A 26,311-nucleotide genomic window follows, 5' to 3' on the forward strand; every position below is an offset into this window, starting at 1 on the left:
GCAACAAAGAGAGATTTTGTCTCAAAAACAAAGTGTCTTTTTAAAAAACCGGAATGCTGGCAAGATAATCACCAGACCCAATGGAAGGGAAGCAGGACTCTGTGGGGTCAGCCAAGCAGGAGGACCCAGGAGAGTTTAGGGGGTGAATGAGAACATTGATTCCCATGGGCTCTGGGGGAGGGAAAACAACACAACCCTTGGGTGCTGGAGTGGGGTGTCTACGGGAAATCCCCTCCACACTGTACTGGCACACAAAGGAGTTCACCCCGGAAGCACGTGCACAATCTCTGGGGAGGACGCCCGCATTGCACCCCTCAAAATATTGCCACCATGATGTGCAAGGACAAGGTGGGGCACAAAGGTAGCCAAGCACCAAAGACAGAAGCCAGGACAAAGAGGGGCTCCAGACCACAGAAACATGCCCACCAGGCGGCAGAGTGGGGGACAGACTCTGTGCCCCAGTACTTCTATTCCGTGTCCTGGGTCTCACTTCACACCTTTCTTGCAGTTCATGTGTCTTTCACTGTGTCCAAAATGATATTCTACATGTCCAGAAGGATTTTTAGTAATTATAGCGTTTTTTGTTTCTAGAACTCATATTTACTTATTTTTATTGGTACACAATCATTGTACATATTTATGGGGTACATGGGATATTGTAATACATGCATACAACCTGTAATGATCAAATCAGGGTATTAGGATATTCATCACCTCAAATATTTGTCACTTCTTTTTTTTTTTTGAGATAGAGTCTTGCTCTGTCACCCAGGCTGGAGTGCAGTGGCACGATCTCAGCTACTGCAATCTCTGCCTCCCAGATTCAAGTGATTCCCCTGCCTCAGCTTCCCAAGTAGCTGGAACTACAGGTGCGCGCCACCACGCACAGCTAATTTTTGTGTTTTTAGTGGAGACAGGGATCTCGCCACATTCGCTGGACGGGTCTCAAACACTTGACTTCAAGTCATCCACCCGCCTTGGCCTCCCAAAGTGCTGGGATTATAGGTGTGAGCCGTGTGGAGAAAAAGTTAAATATTAAATTTGAACTCAATTGAACTTGAACACAAGGAATGGTTATGTGCCAGTAAATAGCCTCTGGGCATCTGCCTGGGAGCTAATAACCGATACTGATTGCTCTGGTAAGGTACATTTTCTACCTAAAGGCAAACAAACAACAGAATCTAGAGAATAGGCTAACCTTCCTGTATTCCCTGAGTCCAGTCACAAAGCGCCCTCATGCCTGGGGCTCAGGCCAAAAAAGGAATACTACAAAAGGGTGAGGGTCCCAGACCCCGCCGAAGCTCCACAAGAACTCTCCTCGTCTGTGCGCGGACGGGCAGCCGACTCTGGAGCCCAGGCCGTTGCTTCCCTGTCTGGTGATGCTTCCTCCATAGTCTGGTGGGTGTAAATATATACAGATATTTCTTTTCTTGTCCCTTTCCCACGGTGATTTGCTTATTATATTTGTGTTGCCATATACTTGGGATGAACGCTGTTTGCCCTTAAAAGTATTGTGTGTGCCTTTTCTTCTCCCCTCGGGCATTTCCCACACCGAACTTTTTGGTATCAGGAACAGGATTCGAAAACGAAAGTATGCCACTTTTCAGTCGCAGGGACTGGGCTGGAGGCTGGGGACTTCCCACATCCCGGGATGGGAACTTCCCCAGTTCTCCCCCTTGGCGATTGCATGGTCCAGGGGAACTGGCTTTTGTGAAAATTGGGAATCTAAGTTAGTGCATTTTGAACTGTTGGCTGTGTGTGAGGTGCTGCAGGAAATTCTAGTTTGATAAGGGGACGCCTAGGGAATTTCTTGGCATGGATGGTGCTTGCTTACTGCTTATAAGTTAATGTGTCAAGATGGGGACCGGTTGCTACAAGAGAAATGTAAGCTGGAAAAGGAAAATGCTAATTTGACTTCCAGACTGGCCCTGGCCCAATGCCAGGCCTATGTCTTGACTGATCAAGCTCAAAGCTGGTGATGCTTCCTCCGTAGTCTGGTGGGTGTAAATATATATAGACATAGCTGTTCTTCTCCCTTTCCCACTGCGATTTGCTTATTATGTCTGTATTGCCATATACTTGGAATAAAGGTGTTTACCCTTAATAGCATTGTGTATTGTGCCCTTTCTTCTCCCCTCTCCCGTCTCCCACACAGAACAATGTCCAGCAGTATTTTTTAGTAACTTTAGTTTTTTTGTTTCTAGAATTCATATTTATTTTTGTTGGTACACAATAATTGTACATATTTATGGGGGACGTGGGATATTATAATACACGCATACAATTTATAATGATCAAATCAGGGTATTAGGATATTCATCACCTCAAATATTTGCCATTTCTATGTGTTGGGAACATTTCATATCTTCTCTTCTAGCTTTTTTTTTTTTTTTTTTTCCTTTAGATGAAGTCTTGCTCTGTCTCACAGACTGGAGTGCAGTGGCACGATCTCGGCTCACTGCAACCTCCGCCTCCCTGCAACCTCCGCCTCCCGGGTTCAAGTAATTCTCTTGCCTCAGCCTCCCAAGTAGCTGGGACTACAAGCGTACACCACCACACCTGGCTAAGTTTTGTATTTTTAGTAGAGATGGGTTTTCACCCTGTTGGCCAGGCTGGTCTCAAACTCCTGACCTCAAGTGATCCACTCGCCTCGGCCTCCCAAAGTGCTGGGATTACAGGTGTGAGCCGCGGTGCCTGGCCATCTTCTAGCTATTTTGAAGTATACAAGAAATTATTTTTAACTATACTCACCCTACTATGCTATCAAACACTAGAACTTATTCCTTCTAATTGTATGTTTGTACTCAGTAATCAATCTCTCTTCATCCCCACCCTGCACCTTTCCCAGCCTCTGGTAACTATCTTTCTACTCTCTATCTCTATGAGATCCACTTTTAAAACTCCCACATATGAATGAAAACATGCAATGTTTGTCTTTTTGTGCCTGGCTTAATTCACATAATAACCTCCAGTTCCATCCATGTTGTTGCAAATGACGTTTTATTTTTTATGGGCAAATAGTATTCAAATTGTATACACATACACATATATATTCATCTGTTGCTGGACATATAGGTTGATTCCGTTATCTTGGCCACTATGAATAGTGCTGCAATAAACATGTGAGTGCAGGTATTCCTTTGATATACTGATCTCCTTTCTTTTGGATAAATATCCAGGAGTGGGATTGCTGGATCATACAGTAGTTCTATATTTAGTATTTTGAGAATTCTCCATACTGTTTTTCATAATGGCATGCTAATGTTCATTCCCACCAATGTTGCATAAGAGTTCTCTTTTCTCTGCCTCCTCACCAGCATTTATTTGTTGTCTTTTTGAAATAGCCATTCTTACTGGGATGAGATGATATCTCACTGTGGTTTTTAACTTGTACTTCCCTGATGATTAGCGATGTTGAGCATGTTTTCATATACTTGTGGGCCATTTGTATGTCTTCTTTTGCTAAATGTCCATTCAGATCATTTGCCCATTTTAATGTGGTTGTTTTTTGACTGTTGAGTTGTTTGAATCCTTGTATCTTCTGGATATTAGTCCCTTGTCAGATGACTAGTTTGACTTCATTATGTTGAGGTATGTTCTCTCTATACTTAATTTATTGAGAGTTTTTATCATGAAGGGATGTTGAATTTTATCAAATGCTTTTTCTGCATCTATTGAGATGATCATACAGTTTTTGTTCTTCATTCTGTTGATGTGATATATCACATTTATCGATGTGATATATCACATTTATTGATGTGTATATGTTGAACCATCCTTGCATCCCTGGAATAAATCCCACTTGTTCATGGTGTATTATCTTTTTGATGTGTTGTTGGATTCAGTTTGCTAGTATTTGTTGAAGATTTTTGCGTCTATGTTTATCAGAGATATTGGCCTTTAGTTCCCTCTTTCTTCTTTTGTCATGTCCTTGTCTTATTTTTGATATCAGGGTAATTCTGGCTTCACAGAATGAGTTAGGAAGAATTCCTTCCTCTTCCACTTTTTGGAATAGTTTGAAAAGAACTGATGTTAGCTGTTCTTTATAATTTTAGTAAAATTCAGCAGTAAAACCATTTGGTCCTCGGCTTTTCTTTTTTGGAAGATGTTTCATTACTGATTCAATCTCATTACTCATTATTTATCTGTTCAGGTTTTCTATTTCTTCCTGCTTCAATCTTAGTAGGATATAAGATTCAGGACTTTATTTCCTCTAGGTTTTCCAATTTGTTAGTGTATAGTTGTTCATAACAGTCTCTAATGTTCCTTTGTATTTCTGTGTGTTCATTGTAATGTCGCCTTTGTCATTTCTGATTTTATTTGGGTCTTCTTTTTTTTTGTTAGTATAGCTAGAGGTTCATCAATTTTGCTTGTATTTTTTAAAAACTAACTTTTTGTTTTGTTGATCCTTTGTATTGATTCTTCATCTTTATTTTGTTTAGTTCTGTTCTGATTTTCTTTCCTTTGGTTGATTTTGGGTTTTATTTGATTTTGCTTTTCCAGTTCCTTGAGGTACATCATCAAGTTATTTATTTGAAATCTTTCTATTTTTTGATATAGGCTTTTATTGCTATAAACTTCCCTCTTCACACTGCTTTTGCTGTATCCCATAGGTTTTGGTATGTTGTGTTCCTGTTTTCATTTGTTTTAAGAAATTTTTGGATTTTTATCTTAATTTCCTCATTGACCCAGTGGTCATTCAGGAGCATGGTGTTTAATTTACATGAGTTTATATAGTTCCCAAAGTTCCTCTTGTTATTGATTTCTAGTTTCATTGCAATGTTGTCTGATAAGATATGTGATGATTTTGACTTTTTAAAATATTTTGAGGCTTGTTTGTGGCTTAACATATGATCTATCCTGGAGAATGTTCCATGTGCTGATGAGAAGAATATATATTCTGCATCTGTCAGGTAAAATATTCTGTAGATGTGTGTTAGGTTCATTTGGTCTAAAATACAGTTTAAATCTATTTTTTTGGTTGATTTTCTGTCTAGATTATTTGTTCAATCCTGAGACTAGGGTGTTAAATTCCCTAACTATTATTGTATTGGAATCTCTCTCTCCCTTTAGAACAAATAACATTTACTTTATATATCTGGGTGCTCCAGTGTTGGGTGCATATAGATTAAGAATTGCTTTATCATCTTGCTTAAATTGATCACTTTATCATTATATAATGACCTTATTTGTCTCTATAGTTTTTGACTTAAAGTCTGATTTATCTGATATAAGTATAGCTATTCCTGCTAACTTTTGGGTTTCATTTGCATAGAATATCTTTGTTCATCTCTTCACTTTCAGTCTATATGTGTCTTCACAAGTGAAGTGAGTTTCTTGTAGGCAACATAGAGTTGGGTCCTGCATTTTAATCCATTCAGCCAGTCTATACATGTATATCTATATTTTTTGAGACAGAGTTTCTCTCTTGTTACCCAGGCTGGAGTGCAGTGGCACGATCTCAGCTCACAGCAACCTCCTCCTCCCAGATTCAAGAGGTTCTCCTGTCTCAGCCTCCCAAGTAGCTGGGATTACAGGTGTCTACCACCATGCCAGGCTAATTTTTTTTTTTTTTTTTTTTTTTTGCATTTTTAGTAGAGACAGGGTTTTGCCATGTTGGCCAAGCTAGTCTTGAACTCCTGGCCTCAGGTGATCTCCCTGTCTCGACCTCTCAAAGTACTGGAATTACAGGCATGAGCCACTGCACCTGGCACAGTCTATATTTTTTAAATGGAATAGGTTTTTTTTAATGTACAAAGTCTCACTCTGTCACCCAGGCTAGAGTGCAGCAGCACAATCTCGTCTCACTGCAACCTCTGACTCTCGGGTTCAAGTAATTCTCGTGCCTCAGCCACCTGAGTAGCTTGGATTATATGCATATGCCACAACGCCTGGCTAATTTTTGTAATTTAGTAGAGACAGGGTTTCGTCATGTTGGCCAGGCTGGTCACAGACTCCTGGCCTCAAGTGATCCGCCCAACTTGGCCTCCCAAAGTGCTGGGTTTACAAGCATGAGCCACCGCACCCAGCCTTAAGTGGAGAATTTAATCCGTTTACTTTCGAAGTTATTATTGATGGGTGAGTACTCATGCCTGTCATTTTGTTAACTGTTTTCTCATTGTTTTGTATATCCTTTCTTCCTCCCTTATTGTTTATCATTGTCATTTGGTGGTTTTTCATAGTGGAAACATTTGACTCCTTTCTCTTTCTCATTTGCATATCTACTCTATTAGTGAGTTTTATACTTTCTGTATTTTCATGATGATAGGTATCTTCTAAATGTTAGACTCCCTTAAGCATTTCTTATAGGACCAGTCTAATGGCAATTAGTTCTCTCTGTTTTTGTTCATCTGACAAAGACTTTATTTCTCCTTCATTTTTGAGGGATAGCTTTGCAGGCTATACTATGTTTGACTGGCAGGTTTTTCTTTCAGCATTTTGAATGTATCATCACGTTCCCAGCTTGTGAGTTTTCTGCTGGGAAATCCACTGTTAGGCTGATGAGTATTCAGTATATATGTGACTTGACACTTTACTCTTGCTGTTTTTAACATTCTCTCTCTCTCTCTTTCTCTCACTCTCTCTCTCTCTCTGAGACAGGGTCTCACACTGTCACTCAGGCTGAAGTGCAGTGGTACAATCATGGCTCACTGCAGCCTCAACTTCCCGGGCTCAAGTGATCCTCCTGCCTCAGCCTCCCAAGTAGCTGGGACTACAGGTGTGTGCCACCACACCCAACTGATTTTTTTATTTTTGTAGAGATGGAACTTGCTCTGTTGCCCAGGCTGGTCTTGAACTCCTGGACTCAAGTTAACCTCCCACCTCAGCCTCCCAAAGTGTTGGGATTACAGGCATGAGCCACCATGCCCAGCCTCTCTTTGCCATTGACATTTGACAGTTTGACCATAATGTGCCTTGAAGAAGACCTTTTTGTTGTCTATTTGTGAATCTTAGAGTTTCCTGTATCTGGATGTCCATATCTCTTGTAAGAGTTGGGACATTTTCAGCTCTTATATCATTAAAAAAGGTTTTCTACACTTTTGCCCATCTCTTCTTCAGGAACTCCAAAAAGTTGAATATTTGGCAACTTATGGTGTTTCATATGTCATATAGCCTTTCTTCTTATTTTTTACTGTTTTTCTTTTCTTTTCTTTTTTGAGACAGGGTCTTGCTCTATCACCCAGGCTAGAATGCAGTGGTGCAATCTGGGCTCACTGCAACCTTCATCTCCTAGGTGCAAGTGATCCTCCAGCCTCAGCCTCCCAAGTAGCCAGGACTACAGGCATGCACCACCACACCTGGCTAATTTTTTGTAATTTTTGTAGAAATGAGGTTTCACCATGTTGCCCAGGCTGGTCTCACACTGCTGGGCTCAAGCAATCTACCCACATGGCCTCCCAAAGTGTTGAGATTACAGGCATGAGCCACCACACCCAGCACTCTTTTATTTTTTGTTTGACAAGGCTATTTCAAAAGCCGTGTTCCAAAATTAGTTCTTCTGCTTGATCTAGTCTATTGTTGAAGCTCTTGATTGGTTTTTTAAATTTTATTTTATTCTTCAATCCTGGAACAGAATCCTTCAGTTCCAGGATTCCCATTTGCCCATTTGGCATTTTTTAATGATGGCTCTTTTTTTTTTTTTTTTTTTACTTTTTTCATTTATATCATGAATTGTTTCCCTGATTTTTTTTTTTTTTTTTTGAGATGGAGTCTGGCTGTGTTGCCCAGGCTGGAGTGCAGTGGCATGATCTTGGTTCACTGCAACCTCTGCCTCCCCAGTTCAAGTGATTCTCCTGCCTCAGCCTCCCGAGTAGCTGGGATTACAGGCATGTGCCACCACGCCCAGCTAATTTTTGTGTTTTTAGTAGAGTTGGGGTTTCGCCATGTTGGCCAGGCCGGTCTCGAACTCCTGACCTCCAGTGATCCACCCGCCTCAGCCTCCCAAAGTACTGGGATTACAGGCTTGAGCCACTGCACCTGGCCCCTGATTTCTTTGTATTGTTTATCTTTGCTGTCTTGTATCTCACTGAGTTTTTAAACTTATTTTGAATTTTTCTGAGCATTTCATCATTTCTTTAAGATCTGTTCCTGGAGAAATATTGTGTTCCTTTGGAGGTGTCACGTTTCCTTTGTGTGTGTGTGTTTCTTGTGTCCTTATGTTGATATCTGCGCATCTGGTGTAACAGTCATTTCTTCTAATTTTATGGATTGGCTTTTGTAGGGAAAGACATTTTCCTATGGATACACCGATAATGTTGGTTGGTGTTTTAGTCTGTTCTCACATTGCCATAAAGAACTACCTGAGACTGGGTAATTTATAAAGAGGTTTAATCGGCTCACGTTTCCACAGGCTGTCCAGGAAGCACGGCTGGGTAGGCCTCAGGAAACCTTCCATCACGGTGGAAGGTGAAGGGGAAGCCGGCACATCCTTCACGGCTGGAGTGGGAGGAAGAGGGTGAAGGGGGAGGTGCCACACACTTTTAAACAACCAGATCTTATGAGAACTCAGTCACTATCACGAGAACAGCAAGGGGGAAATCTGCCCCCTTGATCCAATCACCTCTGTCCGGACCCCTCCTCCAACACTGGCAATTACAATTTAACTTGAGATGTGGCTGGGGACACAAATCCAAACCATTCCATTCTGCCCCAGCCCCTCCCAAATCTCATATCCTTCTCACATTGCAAAATACAATCATCCCTTCTCAACAGTCCCTCAAGTCTTAACTCATTTCGGCATTAACTCAAAAGTCCACAGTCCAAAGTCTCATTTGAGACAAGGCCAGTCCCTTCCGCCTAATAGCCTGTAAAATCAAAAACAAATTAGTTACTTCCAAGATACAATGGGGGTACAAACATTGACTAAATACTACCAATCCAAAAGGGAAAATTGGCCAAAACAAAGGGGCTACAGGCCCCATTCAAGTTTGAAACTCAGCAGGGCAGTCATTAAATTTTAAAGCTCCAAAATAACCTCCTTCAACCCTGTGTCTCGTATCCAGCCCACACTGGCTCAAGGGGTGGGCTCTGCCCTGTGGCTCTGCAGGATGCAGCCCCCACAGCTGTGGTGGCAATGGGGAGCCAGGTGTGCTGATTCGCAGGCCCCTGGGTGGCATATGCAGGTGCTAATGGTGGTGAGTCCAGACAGGCCAGTCCTTGGGCCTCTGGCTTGCTCAGGTGCCACCAGTAGGCAGGGCAGGTGGGCTCCTGGGCAGTGTGTGTAGCAACAATGGTGGCAGAAGTGATGGTGGGCCAACCCTTGAGCCATCAGGCAGCATGTAGCAGTTGGCTGCTTTTCCATCCACACCAATCATGGAAAATTCCCGATTCCTATAGAATTAAAGGAGAATTACAAAGAGAATATCAAGATATCCAATGACAGAGCCTTCTGGGTATAGCTGTTTCCAGCTATGGGGTTTATGCAAATAGAGATATGACAAAAAAAAAATTATCATCCACTTTAGAAAAAGTACTAAAGAGACCACAGAAAGCTTTGTGGAGGCGGTGGCTCACACCTGTAATCCCGGCACTTTGGGAGGCCGAGGCAGATGGATAGCTTGAGCTCAGGAATTCAAGACCAGCCTGGGCAACATGGCAGCGATATCCCCTCTCTACAAAAAATAAAAAAATTAGGGCCAGGCACGGTGGCTCACTCCTATAATCCCAGCACTTTGGGAGGCTGAGGCGGGTGGATCATGAAGTCAGGAGATCGAGACCATCTTGGCCATCATGGTGAAACCCTGTCTCTACTAAAAATACAAAAAATTAGCTGGGCATGGTGGCACGCCGAGTCCCAGCTACTCGGGAGGCTGAGGCAGAAGAATTGCTTGAACCTGGGAGGTGGAGGTTGCAGTGAGCTGAGATCACGCCATTGCATGCCAGCCTGGTGACAGAGCGAGACTCTGTCTCAAGAAAGAAAAAAAAATTAGCTGAGTGTGGTGGCACATGCCTATAGTCCCCACTACTTGGGAGGCTGAGGTGGAGGATCACCTGAGCCCAAGAGATTGAGACTGCAGTGAGCCGAGTTTGCACCACTGCACTCCAGCCTGGGTGACAAAATGAGACTCAAGTCTCAAAAAAATAAATAAATAAAAGCTTTGCAGCCCAACTAAAGTCTCCAGATTCCTTACTTTAAATGGTTTTAGCAAAACGCTTAGGTTTTATATAGCTAATTGCTACAAGTGTAACTAAAATCAAGATTGCAGTAGCTCAATGTATAGAACTTACAGATAAGCCAATTTTGTAACCTTGCATTTTGGCTTTGGTTTTTGGCTCTTACGTTGCTTAAAGTTTTTCAGGTTAAAGAGTGTCTGGCTGCCTCCATTCCCATCTGGCCTAAAATGTTTAACTGACTGCAAGTCTTTTGGCTGTAAGACCCTTGGCCGTGGGGTTCCGCCGAGGGCCTGTGTGGACCTGGGGCAGGGAGCCACACCACCCTGGCAACGATATGGGACAAAATTAAAGTTTAGCCACTGATGCTGCCTCTGGCAAATCTTGACCAAAATGAGGAAAAGAGACATAAAAATTATATCCTAAGCCCCCAGCCAACTGAACTGAGCCCTTCTTGGCCAAGGGGACCCCAGAGATACCTTGAAAACTGAGTTCCGGGCCACGATGGGAACACAGGTCAGACATGGGAGGGCAGGTCAAACATGCTCCCCTTTCCCTCTCCAGCTGCCCTTAGGCTTTCTCCCTGCGGACTCCGGTCCACAGACTCCACCCCGACATCAACCAGACTCTGACGCTGCCGCTTCCTTTTGCATTTTCAATACAACCTTACCAACCAGCATCCCCTCCTGATAAGAGACCACCGACCTCAGAGTGGTTCTGGCCAGTCTATGGAGGATGCACAGTGAGGGTTTTCTCGGCTTCCCCTTCTGACATCAGAGGAACAAAAACTCCACCCTTGGACCATGCGAAGGCCACCATTTTTTGAACATGGGTCCCATGGAGAGGCATGAAGCTCAACTGTGTATGTTCCTATTTCTCCTCTCATAAATACTCATAGCTCCTCCGAAAGCTTATTGAATATGTATATTTGGCCACCCTGGTCAATATAAATCCCTGTGTTACCATTCCTACCCTCCAAATATCTGTTTCTAGCTTCCAGCCAGAGGCTATGCTTCCCAGCCTATCAGAATGGCCACCTTCAGGCTGCAACCCTTTAGGAGGAATAAAGCTATCCTTTCCAAACTAGAAAAAAAAATTACTTGTGGGAGTAATTTGGGTTTTGGGGGGTTGTTCTGAGACGGAGTCTTGCTCTGTCACCCAGGCTGGAGTACAGTGGCGTGATCTCGGCTCACTGCAACCTCCGCCTCCTGGGTTCAAGTGATTCTCCGGCCTCAACCTCCCAAGTAGCGGGGATTACAGGCACATGCCACCACGCCTGGCTAATTTTTGTATTTTTAGTAGAGACGGGGTTTCACCATGTCAGCCAGGCTGGTCTCAAACTCCAGACCTCGTGATCCGCCTGCCTCAGCCTCCCAAAGTGCTGGGATTACAGGTGTGAGTCACCGTGCCTGGCCTAGCAATTCAATATTTTAAAGATTTTTAAAAATATGTATTTTATCCAGTTAGTTGTTTTCATTGGGAGGGTTGGTCCAAATAGTTTAGCTCAGAGTTACTGGAGACAAGAGTTTTACTCCATGCGTGTCCTCCACCCGATTGCCTAGCTGGAAATCGAGGTCTTTGTCTTTATGAGCTGCCTAAACAGAAGGAAGTGCCACTGATAGCTTGCTTTTATAACCAATTCGTATCCCAAACCGGCATATTTGGGGGTGGCATTTCTTGAACTTCAGTATTAAGGATTCCTGCCACAGATGAAGGGGGTGTTCTGCCTGGGGGGTGTCAGGTCGCAGGGCCTGAACACCCTCTCCCCAGCCACCATCTGGGGAGACGGTTCTGCTTTCCAGGTGTTACTGAAAATAAATACGGAAATTCCTGTGGGGAAACCGAGGAACCGCCTGAGGCCTAAAAGACATAGAGCCAGTCCCCGAAAGGAGTGTTGAGGACTGAAGTCTTGCCGGATCTCCCCATAGTGAAAGGTTTTTTAGTGTTTGTTTCTTTGTTCATTTTGAGGGGACCTATCATTCTACTATAACATCACACACAATATAAACTGAATACGAGGGTCCTCCACAAACCACTGCACGTGCTAGCATTTTCCCTTGACAAAGCTGGGAAGCTTAAAAAGTTAGTTTTGAGTTTTCGCATTTGATTTTGAAAAATGTTCAAATGCCTAAGACAGAACTAAAGTCTCAGCTCTGGGAGTCCATGGGCTGTAGAGAGTAATAATGCCTGGAATTCACACACACACACACACACACACACTCCCACACACACCCCCCCCACACCCAAACACACACACAACCCCCCCACACACACACACTCCCACACACACACACCCACACCCCACACACAACCCCCCCCACACACACACCTCCCACACACACACCCCCACACCCCCCACACACACACAACCCCCCCCACACACACACCTCCCACACACACCAAAGCCAAACACCAGCAACCTTCCCAAGGTTTTGTTTGTTTGTTTTTGAGACGGAGTTTCACTCTTGTTGCCCAGGCTGGAGTGCAATGGTGCGATCTCAGCTCACAACAACCTCTGCCTCCTGGGTTCAAGTGATTCTCTTGCCTCAGCCTCCCAAGTAGATGGGATTACAGGCATGCACCACCATGCCCAGCTAATTTTGTATTTTTAGTAGAGACGGGGTTTCTCCATGTTGGCCAGGCTGGTCTTGAACTCCCGAACTCAGGTAATCTGTCCACCTCGGCCTCCCAAAGTGCTGGGATTACAGGCCTGAGCTACCACGCCCAGCCAATTCCCAAGGTTTTAAGAACACGGCTAGAAAGGCAAACAAAAAGAGCATCTTTTCTTTACATAATTTCATTCTGTTTAACATCTGCATTATTGTCAAAATATCCAGGTGTTCAGGAAAAAAAAATGTTGCTTCAATAAACTACAGGGGAAATAATGCTGTTGTAGAAGCTGATTTTGCTCCATTCTGACAAAAAACAAAAAAACAAAAAACACCTTTTGAAAGTACAGGGACACTTCAGCAAGCAGATCAGGCATTTTATATATATAAATAAAACAACAACAAATTCACCCAGAAAGCTGCAATTCGAGGTTGTAAATGAATCTAAAACGTGTGAAAAACTGTTCAGTTCAGTGCCCTGCAATCTATTTCAAACATAACTGTAACTCTTACAACATTAAGTATTAGGTCACTGCCGGGCACGGTGGCTCACGCCTGTAATCCCAGCACTTTGGGAGGCCAAGGCAGGAGGATCACCTGAGGTCAGGAGTTCAAGACCAGCCTGGCCAATATGGTGAAACCCCGTCTCTACTACAAATACAAAAATTAGCCGGGCGTGGTCGTGCGCGCCTGTAGTCCCAACTACTCGGGAGGCTGAGGCAGGAGAATTACTTGAACCCAGGAGGGGAGGCAGAGGTTGCAATGAGCCGAGATCGCGCCACTACACTCCAGCCTGGGCGACAGAAAGAAACTCTGTCTCAAAAAAAAAAAAAAAAAAAGTATAAGGGTCACATCATACACAAAAGAGAACACCCATCTCTACAGGAGTGCCGGCTCCAGAGTCTTCGGGGTCTCAGAGAAGACCCAGAAACAAGGTCTCCACGAATTAAAGCACCATCAGGAGAGAAAGCTCATCCGGATGCAGTCAATCACTGCGAGGAAGCCACATACACAAGTAACCCTTGTTTAAGCGTCAGTGTACGCATTCTCGGTTACATCTTCTTATGGGGCACTATGTACGTGAGTAACGCTTAGCTTCAGTTTAAAAAATACAAGGACGGACACTGATTAAGAAAAGAAATTTTTGGCCGGGCGCGATGGCTCACGCCTGTAATCCCAACACTTTGGGAGGCTGAGGCGGGCGGATCACGAGGTCAGGAGATCGAGACCATCCTGGCTAACATGGTGAAACCCCGTCTCTACTAAAAATACAAAAACAAAATAGCCAGGTATGGTGGCGGGCGCCTGTAGTCCCAGCTACTCGGGAGGCTGAGGCAGGAGAATGGCGTGAACCCGGGAGGCGGAACTTGCAGTGGGCCAAGATCATGCCACTGCACTCCAGCCCGGGCGACAGAGTGAGACTCCGTCTCAAAAAAAAAAAAAAAAGGAAGGAAGGAAAGAAGGAGGAAAGGAGGAAAAGGCGAGGAAAAGGCAAGGCAAAGGCAAGGCAGGTGGGGCCTGTCCTCCACCTGCGCTCCAGCGGTGACACAGGACGTCAGGCCGCTTCACCTCCCGCGTACCTGTGCGCACACCGGGTCCCTGGCTGCCTCGCCCTCGGCCATGACCTCCAGAGCCCCACGCTGCGCCCCCGTGCGATCCGCGGAGGCCTCCCCGCCGCCGATGCCCTCGCCAAGCCCGGATGGTCCAGAAAGACGCGCCCGCCCCGGGGCGCAGAGCTCTTGAGGCCGTAGGCGGGCGCAGGGCCCCGGCGGCTACTTGCCAGAGGCTTGGGGACGTGGCGGGGACGCCTCCCTTCCGGTGCGCGGAAAATCAAACGCGACGCGCGGGCTGCAGAGACTGGGCCGGGCGGAGGAGACCCCCAGCCTGGGTTGAGCGGGGCGGATCTGGGACTCCGAGGCTTCCCACGTGGGGCGGGTTCCCAGCGGACGCCTCCGCCGCACCCCTGGCGGGGACCCAGCTGCGCCCCTTCCCGCGGCCCTCCTAGGGCCTGGGTGCTTGGAGGCTTGAGGCCCCAAGGTCCATGTCGCCCGGAATCCCGGCGCCTAGGCCTTGTCGCGGGCCCTGGGACCAACTCGCGGGGGTCAGGAGCTGGGGTTGAGAGAAAGATGATCCGGTGGAGCGGAGAAAGGAGACGCGCGCAGCTGGGGGAGTGAGCCCAGGACGCGGCAGAAGAGGGCAGGCCCTAGGGGACCGCCGCGTCCTCAGGCGCGCACGCGACCCCTCCCCCCGCCGGAGATCGTCTCCCCGCTTCCGCCTCTCCACCCATAGTGTCACTCCGACCCTAGCCCTGGGTCCAAAGGGGCCGGAGAGGTCGCGGGTGCCTCCGCGGTCCCCGCCGCGCGCAGAACTCGTCTGAGTGCACCGGGGTCTCCTAGCCACTGCGCGCAGTTGCTCCTGCAGCGTCAGGACCCGAACGACCCCGGGGCCCCAGGGGCTGGGCCCTCCAGCAGCCCCGCAGCAGCCCCGCAGCAGCCCCAGCAGGCACACTCCAGCGGCCGTGGGCGCCTGGTAGCTATGGAGGCGGTAGGGGTGGAAACCAGGCCTCTGTCTTCACACAGGAGGAACTCCAGGCCCTCGTTTAGGACTCCAGGCCAAAGGCTGTGTCAGCCGCGGGTCCCCTGCCACCCCACGCGCAAAGGCGCAGGCCTCACACCGGGTACCCGACGACGCCCCGAGGGGCCCCGGTGGCAGTTAGTTTGAAGGGAATCAGTGGTACAGATCCTGGCTTGGAGAACGCGACTTGACCTGCGGCCAGAATCAGACTCAATCCGAACACGCAGCGGCCCCGGCCCAGCTGGCCCCTCCCACGCTCCCGTGGGGATTCTCCTGTAGCCAGAGCCCCTCCCCCCACTCGTGCCCCCTTCCCATCAAGCCCTGGTCCCCAGGTGACTGGCATAGGAGACTCCTGTCCCTTCAGGCGAAGCCCAGCGCCTCCCTCTTCGGGTGGGCTCGCCTTTTGGCTTCAAGGAGTCAATTTCAGACAGTCCAGTTTGTTCAGCTTGTATGAACTTTAAGGTATTTTAAGAGCACTTTTCTATTTTAATAACATTTATTTCTTAAAATTACAAATACAGTATATTCTGGTTTCGAAATCAGTTCATAGTAGGAAATGTTCAAACTAAAAGAATAACCAAAGAACTAAGTAAATTACTGAGTCAATCATGGGCGCCACCATTTTTTCTCCAGCCTTTTTTTTTTTCCAGAATGCCTTTCCTACCAGATTTTATGTAATTTAATTTTATCCCTCCCCCCAAATAATTTTTAATAAAAATCAAAAAGAACCACCATCATTCCATCACTTTTTACAACTTGTTTTTTAAAAATATTGAAAACCACCCCCTACTCCACTCTGCACTTCCAATTCCCCAGGAGTAACTAGTAGTAACATTTTCCAAACATACACATCTATATTGATAAATATGTGATCTTATTATACATATTCTTATGAGATGACTGTTCAGGTCTCTTGCCCATTTTTATATTCAGCTGTCTTTTTCTTATTGGTATGTAGTTCTTTCTGTATTCTGGATAGGAATACTTTGTCAGTAATATTGGATTGCAAATCTCTTCTCCAACTGTGCAGTTTGCCTTTTTACTCTGTCAATGGTGTCTTTTGATTAAGAGAAACTCTCAGTGTTAACATAATCAAATGTATTATCCTTCCCTTTACGATCAATGCTATGTCTATGTAATAAGCACTTCTCTTCCCAGAGTTCATGAAAATCTTCTGTTATGTTATCTTCTCTAACCCTTGTTGCTTTGCCTTTTGCAGTAGAGCTACCATATATCTGGATTTTGTTTTTGTATATTAAGTTTTATTTGTGTCTACCATCTGTTGATCAACCATCCTATTACATTTGTTGAAAGGACCATTCTTCCCCTACCACCATTAGGCAGTGCCCATTTGTAGTAAATCAAGCGTCTATTGATGCATGGGTCTGTTTCTCTGTTCTATTTGTCTGTCTTTCTACACTATTTGCTGTAGCTTTATTGTAAATTTTATAACTTTATTGTAAATCTTGATGCCTCTGGTGGACCAAAATCTTCCCACCTTATTATTCTTTTTAAAGAATATTTTGCCTAACTTTGGTCCTATGCATCTCTATACAAGCTTTAGAATCAGCTTGATGGGTTGCAATCAAAATACTTGCCAGAATTTGATTAGGATTACATTGAAGCAAATTGGTTTCGGAAAAATTGACATATTTAAAATATTGAGTCTTTTAATCCATGGACATGTTTGTCTGTTTCTCTTTAATCTATCACAATAATGTCTCATAGTTTTCTGCATAGAAGTCAGGTACATCTTTTGTTAGATTGTTACCTAGGGTATTTGCTGTCTTTTGATGCTATTAAAATGTATTTTTATTTTGCTCTTGTTATTTTTGTATTGTTGGTTTATAGAGTTGCACATGATTTTTATGTGTTGGCTTTGTATCCAGCAACCTTGTTAAACTCTCTTATTCATTTTAACAATTTATGCCAGGCACAGTGGCTCATGCCTGTAATCTCGGCACTTTGGGAGGCCAAGGTGGGAGGACTGCTTGAGCCCAGGAGTTCCAGACTGGCCTGAACAACATAGTGAGATTCAGTCTCTACACAAAAAAAAAAAAAGAAAAAAAAAATTAAGTTAGCCAAGCCTGGTGGCACACGGCTGTGGTTCCAGCTACTTTGGAGGCTGAGGCGAGAAGATCACTTGAGCCAAGGAGGTCGAGGTTGCAGTGAGCTATGATCGTGCCACTGTGCTCCAGCCTATGTGACACAGCAAGACTCTGTCTCAAGAAAAAAAAGAAATACTAGATTTTTCAGCTGGTTAGATGATTAAAAAACAAAGAAGAAAGAAAAAGAGAAAACGTAAAAAGAAAAAATTATTAGACATTTTTATATTTTCAATGAACATATTCATATCAGCTACATAATGAGAGTATTATGCATTTTGTTTCTTTTCCTGGCCTTGGTCACATTGTTGAAAACCTCAGTGCAGCGTTAAGTAGAAGTGGAGATAGTGGGAAACTTGACAAAATTGTATATAATATTTATTATGTAAGGTATGATATTTACTATAAACTTCCTGTGTGTATCTATCTTAAATAGACTGAGGACATTTTCTTTTATTCCCAGATGGCTAACAGTCTTTTTGTCATGAATGGATGTTGAATTTTATCAGATGCTTTTCCCACAGCTACTTAGATGGTCATATGATTTTTCTTCTCTATTCTTTTATATGGCCATTTAAATTTATTTTTAGCATATTAAGTTAATCTTACATTCCTGTGTTAAAGTCCACTTAATCATAGTGTGTTATCTTTTTTAATTTAACACTGAATTTATTTTATTTAGGATTTTCATACTTGTGAATGTGTGAGTGTATGTGAGACTGGCTTGTAAATTTCCTTTTTCATGATGTCCTTGTCTGATTGATACCAAGGTTACCCTGCTCTCGTAAAACAAGTTCCCTCTTCTTCCAGTCTCTGAGAGAGGTCTTTCCTTTTTTGTAAAATGAACTCTTTTTTTCTCCCTTAAATGTTTGTTACAATTGATCAGAGAAGACATTGGAACCTACAGCTTTCATGTGGGAAGTTTTTAATTATATACTCAATGTATTTAATAGATATGGAACTATTCTGATCTATTACTTTAATTTTAGCTTAATTAGTTATATGTTTTAGGAGTTTTTTCTTTTCATCTAAATTTTCAAAGAACCAACATCTGGCTTTGTTGATCCTCTCTGTTCTTTGTTTTCAAATAATTTGTGCTTTATTTTATTTTTTCTTTTCTTTTCTTTTTCTTTCTTTTTTTTTTTTTTTTTTTCTTGCTAGAGACAGGATCTTGCTCCATTGTCCAGGCTGGAGTGCAGTAGCACAATCTCAGCTCAGTGCAGCTTTGACATCCTGGGCTCAAGCAATCCTCCCACCCCAGCCTCCAGAGTAGCTGGGACGGGGACTACAAATGCATACCACCTTGTCCAGCTAATTGTTATTTACTTTCTTCTACTTTATTTGGAATTAATTTACTGGATTTTTTTCTTTCTGACTTTTTTTTTTTTTCAGACAGCCTAGGCTGTCGTCTAGGCTGCTGGAGTACAGTGGCACAATGACAGCTCACTGCTGACTTGACCTCCCTGGGCTCAGGTGATCTTCCCACCTCAGCCTTCTGAGTAGCTAGGACCACAAGCATGCACCACCATGCCCAACTAATTTTGTATTTTTTGTAGAGACGGTGGTGTGGTTTGGCTGTGTCCCCACCCAAATCTCATCTTGAATTGTAGTTCCCATGATCCCTGTGTGTCATGGGAGGGACCCAGTGGGAGGTAATTGAATCATGGAGGCGGTTACCTCCATGCTGCTGTTCTCAGGATAGTGAATGAGTTCTCACAAGAGCTGATGCTTTTAGAAGGGGTTTCCCCCCATTTTGCTCAGCACTTCTTCCTGCCCCCATGTGAAGAAGGACATGTTTGCTTCCCCCTCCACCATGACGGTAAGTTTCCTGAGGCCTGCCCAGCCCTGCGGAACTGTGAGTCAGTTAAACCTTTTTCCTTTAGAAATTATGCAATCTCAGGTATTTCTTCATAGCAGCGTGAGAACAGACTAATATAGACGTGGTCTCACTATGTTGCCCAGGCTGGTCTCGAACTCCCTGGGCTCAAACGATCTACCCACTTCAGCCTCCCCAAGTGTTGGGATTACAGGTGTGAGCCACCTCACCCTGCCTCCTTTCAACTTCTCAAGATGAATGTTTATCTCACTGATTTTTTTTGGCTCCTCTTCTTTTCCATTATAAAAAATTTGAAACTGAAATTTGCCCCTAAAAATGGCTTTAGCTGCTTCTCACAGATTTAATGTATACCTTTCTGTTTTTTCTTTTTACTTTTTTTTTTTTTTTTTGAGACGGAGTCTTGCTCTGTCGCCCAGGCTGGATTGCAGTGGCGCAATCTCCGCTCACTGCAAGCTCCGCCTCCCGGGTTCACGCCATTCTCCTGCCTCAGCCTCCCGAGTAGCTGGGACTACAGGCGCCCACCACCACGCCCGGCTATTTTTTGTATATTTAGTGGAGACGGGGTTTCACCGTGTTAGCCAGGATGGCCTCGATCTCCTGACCTCGTGATCCGCCCGCCTCGGCCTCCCAAAGTGCTGGGATTGACAGGCCTGAGCCACCGCGCCCGGCCAACTTGTTTTTCTTTCTCACTGGAGCTGGTTCCAGGTTACATCTGGTCGGACCCGGCAGGCACCTGGAGGGCACCGTGCGGGCAGGGAACCAGGGAGAGCAGGAGGGCGCGGGTCCCGGCCAAGGCTAGCGAAGGTCGCCGCGGCGCTACCGCCTCCTCCGCCCCGGCTCCGTGGGATGCGCGTCCGCCCTCCCAGGCCCCTTCCTCCCTCCCCGCCCCCCCAGCCCCCCCCGCCCCCCCAGCCCCCCGTTTTCCTCCCCACTCCCCTCCCGACCCGCCCCAGGCCAGGCCTCCGCGCCGGTCCTCAACCTTCCAGGCCCCTTCCTCCCTTCCTTCCCCTCCCCTCCCCTCCCAACCCGCCGCGTCCCGGACACTGCGGGCTGGTCCTGCGCCCCGCCAGGGCTGCCGGGGTGTGCTGCTGAGGAGCGTGGCGTGGGCAGGACCACGCTGGACACGCAGTTCGCGTGCGGCCGCTCCCCGAGCAGTGCGCGGCGTGGGCGGAGGAGCAGCTCGGCGAGGAGATAGAGGCGAACGCGGCGCCCGCGTTGCTGGAGGTCGTGGACGCGGCGGGCGCCGAGCACTTGGTCACGCTCCAGGACCTGGACATCCGCCACAGCGACGGCCCCGCGGTGCTCTCAGGCGTGTGCAGCGAGGCCTCGTTCCCGGCCGTGAGGCTGCTGAGCAAGCGCCTGCGCCGGCCGTGGGGACCCGGGGCCGTCCCGCGGGTGCTGTTGGGCACCCAGGCCGACCGGGACGCCGAGCGCCAGGTGCTGACGGCGCGGGGCCGCGAGGGGCGCTTCCCGTTCCCGGGGGTCAGGGCCAAGAGCCAGCGGAGGGTGGAGCGGGTGTTCATGCAGGCGGTGCGCGAGTCGGAGGCCCTGGTCCCGCCCGAGGAGGAGGTGGAGTGTTGGGAAGTTTTCTGTTGTCCCCTGGACTCCATCCAGAAAAAGATGGCCCTGGTGGCAGCCGCGAAGCGCAGCGAGGGAGGCGCGGACTGGGGCCGCGTCGGGAACCGAGCCTGCCGGGACGCTTCTAACCCGCGCGCGGCCTCGAGTCCCACCGGTGCCCAGCCCTTGTTCCCCAAGACCCACGGGTGCAGAGCAGGCGCGCAGCCCCAGCGCCCGAGGTCTGAAAGCTGTTCTTTACCTTCGCAGCTTTCCAAGTTACTATAATAGGTAAAAAGGCAAGGACTAACTTCTTAAGTATTTAATCGATTTCCTTAGGCAGATTGTGCACTAGTAATTACTAAACGTGAGAGCCCAGGATGAACTATTCGGTGCATTTTTTATTTTTTATTTTTTTGAGACTGTCGCCAGGCTGGAGTTCAGTGGCGATCTCGGTGATCTCGGCTCACTGCAACCTCCGCCTCCGCGGTTCAAGCGATTATCGTGCCTCAGCCTCCCGAGTAGCTGGGACTACAGGCACGCGCCACCACGCCCGGCTAATTTTTCTATTTTTAGTAGAGAGGGGGTTTCACCATGTTGGCCAAGATGGTCTCAATCTCTTGACCTCGTGATCCGCCTGCCTCGGCCTCCCGAAGTGCTGGGAGCCAGGGTGCCCGGCCTATTCGGTGCATCTTAAAGCAGCCGTATACAGGATAGTAAATGGAAACGGAAGCGACTACTTCTGTATTTTAACTAACAACAGTGATTCATTCTGTTTGCAGAGTTTTTCTTCTTTAAAAGATGCCTTACTGCTTTAAGCCTGAATGGGCAGAATGTGCTTTCTTCAAATGCGATTTGTGATACATTTTTTTGAACTACCTGGTTCTGAGAATTATAGTTTAGATTTGGAGCATTTAGCTGAAGTTTAGATCTTAGTTCCATCAAGTTTCCATCTCATTTTCAGTACTGAATTGAGCAATCACTTTTTCCTTTCTGTATAGTTCTAAATATAGTTACGACCTACTTAGCACAACCTTGCAATTGGATATGTGTCACTGGCAAATTAATTTTGTACCTAAAGAGAGCCCAGCTCTGGCTGTCAGTTTTGTGATTAACACGCACATGTTAATAGTTCACTATGCACAAGAAAATGGAGCACAAATAAATTGTTTTTAAACTTTGCAATTCTTACCATTTGACTTTGTGAATCATTATTTAAAGCACTATGTTCCAAGATTTCTAGATGCTGTCGGATGGCTTTACCATTATTTTTCAGGAGTTTGTTTGTTGTAGAGAGAACTCCAGGAGGTGAGAGAGAAAGCACCCGGTTATGCAGCAGGCATTGCACCTGTGTTGTTAGCGGCAGCTGCCTTCATACTTTGCCTGAATTTCTGGAATTTTTAAATAGTGAAATGGGTATGGAAACCTATGAAGAATAGGTCATCTTTTTGTTGATTTTTAGCGCGGCAAGCTTTATCTAACTTTTTTTTTTTTTTTTTTTTTTTTTTTGAGACTTGCTCTGTTGCCTAGGCTGGAGTGCGATGGCACAATCTTGGCTCACTGCAACTTCCACCTCCTGGATTCAAGCAATTCTCCTGCCTCAGCCTCCTGAGTAGCTGGGATTACAGGCGCCCGCCACCATGCCTGGCTAATTTTTATATTTTTAATAGAGACGAGGTTTTCCCATGTTGGCCCGGCTGGTCTCAAACTCCTGACCTTGGGTGATCCGCCTGCCTTGGCCTCCCAAAGTGCTGGGATTACAGGTGTGTGCCACCACACTCAGCCCCGATAATAGTTTTTAAACGTAGTAAGTTTTATGACATTTTGGTTTGGGTGTTTCTTCGCCTTGGGTTGGATAGCTGTTCTAGGAAAACCAATAACTGCAGCTCGCTCTGGCCAGGGAGGTGGGGGGTGCTGATCACATTCCCCTGCCTCAAGGGCGAGTTGTCCTCACCAAGCTGCTCCCTCCCTCTGCTGGAAAGGAAGCAAAACACCAGCTGCTTTCTGCTGTGCTCTGGGCTGTGTGGGGAAGTGCAGGGGCAGCAAATGGAAATCAGCAACATCTTGTTCCCAGTCCCGACACCCCTGGCCAGCAAGACCCTGCTGAGCCATGCTGGACAGGACGGGATGCGCCTCACGCAGATGCCGCGGCTCCACCCTGCTCGGCTGCTGGCCTGTGGGAATGCTTTGGGAGAGCTCTGTGGCCTGGTCCCTCTGGATCTCAGCCTCCATCCAGGAAAAAGCACCCCACATTCTCTAAACAAGCCAGCTGCTCCTTTGAACTCCTGACGGCTTCACACCCTCCCACTCCCATCCAGTTGCTCAGCAGTGAGCTGGCTGCCAGCTGCTGGACAGGCCAGAGGACAGGGCAGCCACCTTCTGCTCATGTGGGCGTCTAAGCCACGCCCACCCCTTTCCCCAGCTTACACTGTCTCTCCCTCTCTGTGTCTCTCTCAGTCTCTCTGCCTTTGTCTCTGTCTCCCCGCCCAGACACCTCCCTGCCTATGGGTGCATGCACACACCAGTGGCAGGCCCTGAAAGTGCTTCCTCATTGAGTCAAGATAGTAGATGGGAAGGCATGCCGGGTGAGGGGCAGAGAATCGGGAAATCCTCAAAGACATGAAGATGTATTTCTATTTATTCATGTCCCACAATATAAAGAGGGGCTCATGGCAATGAGAGTGGAGGGCCATAAACTTAACCAAGTGGTAGCCTCAGTCATGGCCGCTGCAGCAGAGGTGGCAGAAGAGGTCCACCCTGGCTGGCACTTGGCGGACAGCCAACCAAGCTAAAGAATGCAGGCGGGGCATGGTGGCTCACACCTGTAATCCCAGCACTTTGGGAGGCCGAGGCAGGCAGATCACCTGAGGTCAGGAGTTTGAGACCAGCCTGACCAACATGGTGAAACCCCATCTCTACTAAAAATGCAAAATTAGCCAGGCGTGGTGGCGCATACCTGTAATCCCAGCTACTTAGGAGGCTGAGGCGGGAGAATCACTTGAACCTGGGAGGCGGAGGTTGCAGTGAGCCGAGATCATAGCGCCATTGCACTCCAGCCTGGGTAACAAGAGCGAAGAGCAAAACTCTGTCTCAAAAAAAAAAAAAAAAAAAGAATGCATCCACTCCCACTGGGGATGGAGGATGGAGGGTGTCTGCATTCACCTGGGACAGACAGACGTGCACATTCACGTGCTCTCTCTTCCCCTAAACCTCTTGAGGTAATCTGTGAAAATGATTCGCTATTCAGTTAACCCAGAAAAACCCCAGAAAATCCTGCAAATCAAGAGGTTCAAATCTTCGTGGTCACTTGTGAAACTGCCCAGGCCATCAAGGGTATGCATGTATGAAAAACCACTAAGGATCTGAAAAATGTCACTTTACAGAAGCAGTGTGTGCCATTCCAACGTTACGGTCAGGGAGTTGGTAGGTGTGCCCAGGCCAAGCAGTGGGGCTGGACGCAGGGTTGGTGGCCCAAGAAGATGCTGTATTTTTGCTGCACATGCTTGACAATGCAGAGAGCAATGCTGAACTTAAGGGTTTAGATGTAGATTCTCTGGTCATTGAGCACCTCCAAGTGAACAAAGCACCTAAGGTGTGCCACCAGACCTACAGAGCTCATGGTGGGATTAACCCATAAGTGAGCTCTCCCTGCTACATCGAAATGATCCTTACTGCAAAGGAATAAATTGTTCCTAAACCAGAAGATTGCCCACAAGAAAAAGATATCCCTGAGGAAACAAAAAATTATGGCACAGGAATAAATTCGGCACTAAAATAAATGCAATTAAGAGTTTTTTTTTTTTTAAGTGCACTTCGTGATCTTGTTAACTATCCTGCTCTCAATCACTTCTTCTGAAGGAACTTTAAGGTTCTTGACACTCCACAGAACAGTGTGCTGGCTCCTGGTAGTGAAGACACCGTGTTAACCCATCTGATGGACAGGAAGTGCTGCTCCTGTGCCTGGTGATGGCAGGAAAGGAGCCGCTGCAGCAACTGTGGTCACCGGAAGCTTGGACCCTTCGAGGATAAAGGTCTGAGTCATCCCAGAAACCAACAGCCTAGCCCAGCTGCGTTGCCGTCCCAGAGTAAGGAGGGTCTAAAATGAGTGGTGAGGAAGGAGGTGAGGGATATTACTCACAGCCTTGAGATCAGCGGCAGGGCGGAGACTGTACTTAGACTTGTCTCACCAACCCTACTGTGTACTTTTTTTAAAGAGGGTGCAACCAGCCACCAATGTGAAGAATCAGTCACAGGACAAGGTGATGCGGGGGCTGAGTGGATCGGAGTCGTGCAAGCAGCAGGCACAGAGTGGGCCTCTTGCCTCGGGGGCCTTTGTCTCTGCTGCTGGCATTCTCTGGGCAGAGGTGCCTGCTTGGCCAGGGCCGGGGAGCTTGCATCCCCAGGAACAGCCCACAGGAACCGGTGGCCATGTACCTCAGTTTCCTGAGCCTTGGTGGGGCAGTGCAGAGGGAGATCCTCACCTGATGCTTTTGAATCTCAGCAACCCTGAGGCCAAATCGCTCCTGCTGTTACTTGATTTGGTTGTGTAAACCAAAACTGAAATTCTAACACCCGACTGACTGAACGGACCCACGGACCCCCTTCTTGGCCAAAGGGACTCAAAGAAACCTGAAAAATTAGTTCAGACCATGATGGGAAGGGAGGGGTCAGACACGCCTCCTTATAAGCCCTCCTGCCTTTGGAGTTCAGGCACAGCTGACCAGCATTACATTAAAACAGAGACCTTAAGATGGACAAACAGACTCTTTGCAGCAATAAGATGCCAAAATTCCAACCGACTCTAATATAGTGTCACGTGACAGATAGCAGACCCTGAAGGAAATCAAAGTATTTACCCCAAAATATATTTTTGACATGGTCCTGCACAGCTGTCTCTTGTGGGGGAAATTTGCCTTCTGTAGAGAATCTCCTTCCCTTACTGGGTCTTTTCCAGAGAACCTGATAATCTTTGAAAGGTCTCAACAGGAAGTATTTGCCATCTATTGCCTTTAAGGGCAGCCACCTATGAGACTCATCTACATAATAAAAACCTTGGTCTCCACAACCCCATACCTTATCTTAACCCAGACATTCCTTTCTACTGATTCCAGGTCTTTAGGCAATAACTTAACTCTTTCAACCAATTGCCAATCAGAGCCTTTGAAGCCACCTGTGATCCATAAGTCTCCGCTTCAAATTGTCCTGGCTTTCCGACCCAACCACTGTATACCTCATATGTATTGACTGATGTCTTCTATCTCCCTGAAATTGAAACGTGTAAGGCCAAGCTGTAGACCAACCCCTTGGGGCACATGTTCTCAGGAGCTCCTGAGGCTGACTCACAGGTCATGGCTCTCACATTTGGCTCTGAACAAATCTCTTCAAATATTTCACAGAATTTGGCTTTTTCTGTCAACAGTGGTGTGAGCAATTAAGTTCAAAGGGTAGCAGCAATTCCATGCCCTTCGGTTTCTCTGAAACCTCTTTTGCTTCTGTAATAGGAAATGTTTACTTGAAAACGC

At 46.5% G+C, this 26,311-nt stretch overlaps 1 pseudogene; it reads left to right on the forward strand.

The window, feature by feature from the left end:
- Positions 1-24,020: 24,020 nt before the first annotated feature.
- LOC134759980 (large ribosomal subunit protein uL22-like) lies at positions 24,021-24,550 on the forward strand (annotated as a pseudogene).
- Positions 24,551-26,311: the final 1,761 nt, after the last annotated feature.

Source organism: Pongo abelii, chromosome 15 (assembly GCF_028885655.2).
Source record: "Pongo abelii isolate AG06213 chromosome 15, NHGRI_mPonAbe1-v2.0_pri, whole genome shotgun sequence".
NCBI classification, from domain to species: domain Eukaryota; kingdom Metazoa; phylum Chordata; class Mammalia; order Primates; family Hominidae; genus Pongo; species Pongo abelii.